This window comes from Marmota marmota, unplaced genomic scaffold (genome assembly GCF_001458135.2).
Source record: "Marmota marmota marmota unplaced genomic scaffold, marMar, whole genome shotgun sequence".
NCBI classification, from domain to species: Eukaryota; Metazoa; Chordata; class Mammalia; order Rodentia; family Sciuridae; genus Marmota; species Marmota marmota.
This window is the reverse complement of record NW_025999900.1, coordinates 33,252,803-33,260,917: the sequence shown is the minus strand read 5'-3', so window position 1 is coordinate 33,260,917 and position 8,115 is coordinate 33,252,803.

The window sequence follows — 8,115 nt, the reverse complement described above, 5'->3', positions numbered from 1 at the left end:
TGATCTGGGCGCGGGCGAAGGCTCTGCTCTGCCCCTACTCCAGTTGGGGTGAAGTGTGTACCACGCTGGCAGGCCGCTGGGCCTGATCCGCCGGTCTGTCGCAGGTCTGCTTACCTTGCTGGCGTGGGCGGCGGCTCTGCCCTGCCCCTCCTACCACGCCCGCAGACCGCTGGGCCTGATCTGCAGGTTGGTCGCAGGTCTGCCTACCTTGCGGGCGCGGGCAATACTGCTTTTTTAAAAACCCTGAAACCAAGTAAATATTTATACCTAAAAAAGGACTTAAGACACAGGACTTTTCTAAGGACTGCTATGAAGCCAATTAAAATTGTGGTTGAACTGAACATATTTCCAGAGAAGGGCATCCAGAATATATTGAATGCAAAAGACAAATCGACTAGAAAAAAAAAAAAAGAAAGAAAAAGAAATGAAATACCTGTGTGTCCATATGTCCACTGAGAAACATCTGGAAGAATACACATTATTCAGTGGTTTTTGATGGGGAAAGGAAATAGACTGGGGAAGAGATAGAGGCAGTGACCCCTGCTTTTCACACATTTCTGCATGACCTGAATTTTGGAAGAACAGATTAAGCATTTATTACTGCTGTAATTTAAAATAAACTCAAAGTAACAGTGTGGAACAGTTAGTAGTAGCAAACTATTTTTCTGGCCTGGAGGCAGAGAACAGTGACTTGAGGTCATGGGCAATTCTGCATCAGTGTCTTCCACAAAAATACAGACACAGACTGAAATCTGCTCCACTTAGGAGAGTCAAAAAACTGCTCCAGGCAGAACTGCCGCTGGTAGAAGAAGAATCCAGTTCTGTCTCCCAGCAGACTCCAGCCGAGCTCCTCATGTGTTAGTATCTCTTCCTCAGCAATTGCTTTGACTCTGGATTTCAGATGGATCTTTCTCTCTCTCTCTCTCTCTCTTTTTCCTGAGCAATTTTTTTATATGTTTCCCTTCTCATCAATTTACATTTTAATGTTTTCTGGGTTCGTGGCACTGTAAGATTCTTTACAGCAGGCGCTAAAAATCCATGTAAAACTCTTGCAAAAATTTTCATAGATGAGTGAGAGGCAATGCCCTGGAGGAGGTTCTAATCCAACCAGATGTCTCTGGTATGGATATTCATGAAGTGAACCTCAGAAGATAATGTCAAGGTTAATTTTCTCCTCATTGTACATGATTTCCTTTTATTTATCTCTGAAGAAAAAAGATTAAAAGGAAGATATGGAGGAAATTGGAGCATAGAAGAAAAGGAGGAGGAGGATGGTGAGAAATGATGATGATAGATTGCTTGTTGATATTTTGTCTGGATTTACATATTTTTTTTAAGTTCCTGGGTGGGGCCACCATGCAAATGGCACTCTGCAAATGCAAGCCTTCATTCAACTCTATTCCATTACCTTCTGCCTAGGTCCTGAGCTACTTCCCCTGGCCTTTCCCTCGTCTGCAACTTGCTTTGTCCCCATCCCTCATGCTTCGGTACACTGTTTTTTCTTTCCTATTTATAGCCTCCTAGCCTTACCTCACATCTCAGAACTGACATGTGACATTGATAACATCTGCTTTCATCCTTGACTGGGGTTCAGAGTTCTCCTAGGTAGCAGGTGAACTAATCCCCCTCCCCACTCTACTCACTAGAACTTGAGAATATGTTACCTTCCATGGGGCAAAGGGGAATTAAGGTTTCACATGGATTGAGGATGCTGATCAGTTGACCCTACAATGGGGAGATTGAGCTTGGCTATTTGGATGGATCCAATATACTCACGAGGGTCCCTTTGAGTGGAAAAGTGAGTTACAAGAGGAATGCAGAGTGATGTCATATGCATGGGGCTTGCCTTGCTTTTGTGGCTTTGACGATGGAGGAAAGAGGTCATGAGCCAAGAAGTGTTGTCAGCTTCTCCAAGCTGTAAAAGGTGAGGAAACACCCAGCCAGAGCCTACAGAATGGAATGTAGCTTTGCCATTGCCTTGATTTCAACCTGGTAAGACCTGTGTCCAATTTTTAACTGACAGAACTGTATAATAATGAACCTGTGTTGTTTTGAGCCACCAAATTTGTGGTAAATGGCTATAGCAGCAGTAACAAATGAATATACCCTATTTTATAGTCAATAGTCCTCCTGGTCAGACCCAAAGCTCTTAGTACTCTCCAACTTTATGGAGTCTTCAATGGGCATAAACAGATGTTTTGAATGCAGCCAGGAAATGGGCTGCCTTATTTATTCAGTGAGATGTTTTGACCTATTCTTCCGGTTCCCCTTGTATTCCAAGCACCATTGCACTGTCTTTTCAGCAGAGAGCTCCTTTGCACCTTTGTCTAAAGAGATTGAAACCAAATGGAAGGAGCTATATGTACCATGACGAGGCTGCACTACAAATATGATTGGTTTTAGGGTGGGATCAGAACTAGATGCTTGATCCCATATAAGTTCACTGGGAACTGCTTAGTAAAAGTTCATGACTGGTTATTTATGGCCTGTAGAAGTTAGATTGCTCTTCTGTGCTTTCTAGTCAAGGAGAACAATATTATGCCAGGTTTAGCCTGATAGATAGCTGTGTAAATGGCATTGGGGACTCACTCTCTACTCTCTAAATGCAAAAAGAAGTCTTAAGCAGATAAACCAGATTAGTAAATAGCCACTATATTTGCCACTTATCTGGGTTAATTAGTCATTCACAAACTTTAGAATACATAAAATCACCTGGGGACCTTGTTAAAAAATGTAAATTTCCAGCTCTGCTCCTTAGAATTCTGATGGAGTAGACCTGTGATGTGTTTGACATCTTCCCCAAGTGATCCTTGGGCAGTGAGAGCAACAATGGGCATGGCCCCAAGGAGCAGGCAGGCCAGAGAAGGGCACCATTCAGAACTCCAGTGCTTAGATTAAAGGAAAAACTGTACTCTCCCAGCTTTCTTCCTCCACTTTGATATTCTTAATGTAGTTACACTCTTTTACCATTACGTAAAAGCTTGCAAGAGATGGAGGTGGTCAGAGAGTAGCTTTTCTTGTGAGGGTCATACTTCACAGTCTGCAGGTGGGTTGTGGGAAGTTCTCCCAAATTCTGAAACTATTCCCCTATTTCCCACTGCATTCACCAGTAGGTGATTATTAGTTTGGAGAATAGCAGGTGTCTTCTGCTTTTCTCCAAACTAATATTTGGGAATGAGGAGAACTTTGCCAACATTCAAAGTGCCAATGAGCTTGCATTGTGGACATGTGAGTAGCAAACAAGCCCTCACACGTGGAAACATCCCTTCCTTCCAAAGGTAAGGAGAGACAATCTGGTCCTTCCTTCCGGAGGGCTTACTCTTCCAAGTCTAGTCTTTCTTGGTCTGAGTGGGAGGGCAGGGTGAAGATAAGGATCCTGCTTATGGGTGTACAGGGTGCCCATGTATTTCCAAAGGGTGATCATGACTGAAATCCAGTTCAGGTCCCACTTACCAAGCTGGATGCTGGAGTAAACACAAGGACAAGGGCTGCATTTAGCTGGAGGAAAGAACCCCTTTAAAAAAAATTTACACAAGGTCTTTGCCAGTTTGGCCCTATCATGTGGCATGACCAAAGTGTTCTCTCTTGTCTTAACCCCCTCCTGGACTTCAGTAAATTGAGTCCCGGGGTGACAAAAAAAGGGAAAATGATGGAATTTAGGAAGAATTCTCTGCTACCACATTTTCCAGTAGTTAAAAATTCTTTTTCTCTTGACAATAATTGGGCCTCATGAAGGGCCCACCCCTAGGACTCTCTGCTGAGCTCATCTACTCACTAGAAAAACAAATTCCTGAGCGAGTGACATATTATCCCCTGGTGTCCTGTCAATCCTCTTATTTGCCAATTGTGGTCATATCAGCTAGACTTGCTTAATGCCAGAGGCTGAGGTACTGCAGTATCTCTTAATTAACTAGCTGCAGACAGCTAATTACATTCCCGCAGTATCTCATTGGTATACAAAGGATATTGACTACAAGTTGGAAAATACATCTGAGCATTTTCAAAGCATTACAAAACTTCTGTTAGAAGTTTTTGTGTGTGTCTGGTAGTTACTGGGTATTGAACTCAGGGGCGCTTTACTACTGAGCTACATCCTCAGCCCTTTTTATTTTGAGAGGAGGTATCTTTTTAAATAAGGTGGATAAGGAAGGAGCATGAAGAAACAAACTTGAAAGAATTATGTTTCACTTATCATCTTAGCCCCTTCACCTCTTTATTTCCTATGTCAAATGGTTTCTCAAGAGATTTCTGGGGAAACACTGGCCTTTTCACAACCGACTCAGATCCCTGGGGATGAGACAAACCTTGAAATTCTGGGTCACAGCCCTTCTGCTGGGGTTCCCATCTTGAGCTCTGTGACTGTAGTAAGAGTTCAGAGCTGCCTGCTTCTCATTGACGCTGCCCGAAACCTTGCTGTGGAACAATTTCAATACTTGACTTTCAAGCACTTGCTGACTAGCCTCTTTGGTCTGGATCCAGCCCTGCCTCCAACCTTGCTGGCTGAAGATTCTGTGGCTTCCTGAAGAGGGCTGGACACATCCTCCTTCCTAAAGTAAGATTAGCAGGTGCTAAGGAGGGCATTACAGATCATTAGCTACCTAATCACTAAAGTCCCTAATTGAGGAGCTCTCCCAAGTGGACCACTTACTGTGTTCTCATTAGATGGCTGAGCATGCACTGGGCCCTTCCTATGGAATCCAATTCAGCCTTCACACAAGAAACTAGAGAGAAACATTCTTAATTTTCATTTGAGATAGGAAGAAGTAGAATAACTTGTCTAAAGCCACATATTAAAAATGGGGGAAAGTGCTTTAGAGGAAAAGGGGGCAGTAGTGAAGCACTTCATATTAAGATCAAATATTCATTTGGGAAGAGGATATTTTTCTGACTTCTCAGCTTCATCTGCTAAGGTTGGAGCTACAGTAATATTTGCTGGGTTTATAGCTGATTTTATGTGTTGATCTCATTTTATTCTTCAACCTTTTGTAGCTGAAGCCTGTCTTGACCAAACTGGACTTCTCAGACATGTTATTTTCACTTTTTCTCCTTTTCTCTCAGTTTAATAAATGTGGCAGTGAGCCAGTTGTTTTCCTTCTACAGGTACATATCTTGTAAATTGATGTGGGGTAAGAGAAACTGTCAGTAGATCAGCTAGTGGTCTGTGGCTTTCAACTCTGGCTGCACATTAGAATTGCCCAGAAAGATCTAAAAAAAATCCCCATGCCCTGACCACATGCCCAACCTGCTTAATTAGTACCTTGGGGCAGAAGGGGGCAGACACCAAACTCAGCATCTGTGGGTGAGGCCAGCATCATTTTGTTTTGAAGTTTCTTGGTATTTCTACCAGCGTTTCTCTAACTGTAATGAACACTTGAAGGAACTGGAGGTCTTGGTTAAAGGCAATAAGCCTGTCTGGGGACTGAGACCCTGTATTCCCAACAAGCTCACAAGTGTGGCTGCTGCTTTTGTAGCTCTCCACATATGGGATGGTGAGGCTCTGAATCAGTTGCTCTCAAAAAGTGGTCCCTGGATGTACAGCATCAGTATCACATGCTAATTCTTGGGCCTCATGGCAATGGTGGTGAATCAGGAACTCTGGAGGCAGAGCCCAGCAATCTGTTTTAGCAAAATCCTCCAGGGAATTCTGATGTACACCAAAGTTTGGAAACCTCTGCTGGATCATCATTGGGCACCTACCTCAGTGTTAGGCTTTTGAAAGGCAAGAGAAATCCCAGTTTGTCCAAAGCACTAGAGATACTCCTAGGAATGAGAGACCAGGTTTCCCAGGAGCCCAGGAAGAGTCACACAACCAGGATATATGTGAGGATGCACTGAGACACAGCGAGGCATCCTGGGAACTGAGATGTGTCTGGCAGCATGAGGTGTCACCCAGCACCTGGAGGGACTGCTTGCTCAGATGCAGGAGCTGACGTTCCTTCCTCTTATCAGAATTCAACATTCTACCCACTCTGCTTACAGTATGGTGGCTTAGTTGGGGTCCTGGATTGAGGCTAGAATTGAGTTAGAATTCTGGCCGGTTATCTGTATAAAAGGCACTTGGCCTCAGTTTCCTTGTCTTGAAAACGGGGGCTACTGTCCTAATATAGCATTAAATAGGATAATGACATTAACATGTTTAGAGCACTTCCTGGGACCCAGTAACTGTCCTAAAAATCAAGCCATCATTAGTGTCTTTTACATGTTTGTTTCTAGTTGCATCTACCACTAACTGCCTCTCCATCTGACCCTTTGCTTCAAATGGTTGAGGAAGAGACACACTTTTGCTGTAGTGAGTCACTATACGGTTACTGGGCCAACCTCTCCCACCAAGCATCTGGGGACACCCCAGTGCTCCTGTTAGATGCCCTCCTCCCGTCCACAATGCTCCAGAAGCTCCATTCCTATGGTAACTGTGAGGGAGGAAAGCATGTGTGATAGTGCGCCACCTACAGGACGCTCAGGCTGTGCAAGGCAGTGAGTCCTTTCAGCTGCCTTTTTCTCTTAACCTGTATGCTGATGGCCTCTTGTGTCTGACTTTACAATTTAGAAGCCTAGTTTTACATGAATTGACTAGATTTTTTGACTTGGCACACAGTTTACAAAAGTAGGTACTCTGTTCCACTATCACTGTCACTTTTGCCCCTTCCTCTGAAACCCCATGATTACCAAAGGAATGAATATAAATGAAAGAAGAAGAAGCTTCCCCTTATTACAGGTGCAGAAGATGCCAATTTAGGATTAAATAGTGCATATTTTTTAAAAATATTTATTTTTTAGTAGTAGTTGGACACATAATCTTTATTTTTTATTTATTTTTATGTGGTGCTGAAGATCGAACCCAGGGCCTCACATGTGCTAGGTGAGCGCTCTTCCACTGAGCCACAACCCCAGCCCAAATACTACATATTTTTAAAGTCTCCTGCAAAAAAAAAAAAAAGAATAAAGGAAAAAACTTCCCAACTTCCCACCCTTCCTTCCTGGAAATTTGAATGTTTTTGTCATTGTTTAGACTTGGAGAAAACAGGAGCTGTTATCAGTCAATTGGAATCAAATTTCCGCTGGTTTCCTGCAACAAGACTCTGAGTTAATCTACTCAGATATATGGACTTGTAGTTCAAAAATGTTAAGGACAGGTTGCAATGAATCCTCCGTGGATGGCAGTCCTTATTTAATGAAACAGTAAATACAAGCTCTTTGCCCATGGACTGACTTCTGAGTAATGAGACACAGCCATGCAAAGTGTGAGATGCTTCCCTTTATAGTTTGAATTTGCATGAGAGAATTCCATTCTTGATCATCTAGATTATTTCTTCTGTCTTTTTCTTTCTCTTTGCAGGAAACTGAAGAGAAAAACCATGTGATGATTATAATGAAAAGTATTATAATGATCTGAGATTGCCCTGTCCCTTCTATCCATGTCCTACAGTCATTAGTTTCCACATCGGAGGATTTTAGACACTGGTTCAATGTTTGACTTGAGTCATCTTGTATATATATATATGGATCTCTTTTTGAGGAAATAAATTTTTGTAGACCTCTAGCATTACGTACCACTTTTTTTTTAATTCTAAAATTTCCTCAGCATGTAAAATTACAAAGCTAGGTCCCAGAATAAATTTAAAAACAAACTTACAAATTAATATAAACAAAACTACAGCCAATAAAATTCAAATTAATTACAGTTTAAAGAGTAGATTTTGGTTAAACTTAAATTGTCCATGTTCAGTGTATTAGTAGTATGTGTGAGTATTATGCTTTGGGCACGATTAGGTTTTCCTTGTAAGTATTTTAGTCATTGCTAATCATCATTTAAATTGTAGAAATTTCCATTTTAATTATTTTGCTAAAGTCAATATAATCTACTAAAGATTGGTCAATTTAGAGTGCACAGTCTCCATACTGAAAAATACAAAGTATTGTTGAACAAAAGAGTATCTGAGGATCTTCAGGAGTCCTAGGACTCCAAATTAAGAAACATTGGTCAAGTTACCAGCTTTATTTTATTCCATTTAATTCTTACAGAAACCCTATGAGATAGACATTAGCAATTAACCTGATTTCACAGATGAGGACTCTGGGGCACAGAGAGGTTAAGGAACTTACCAAATAACATAC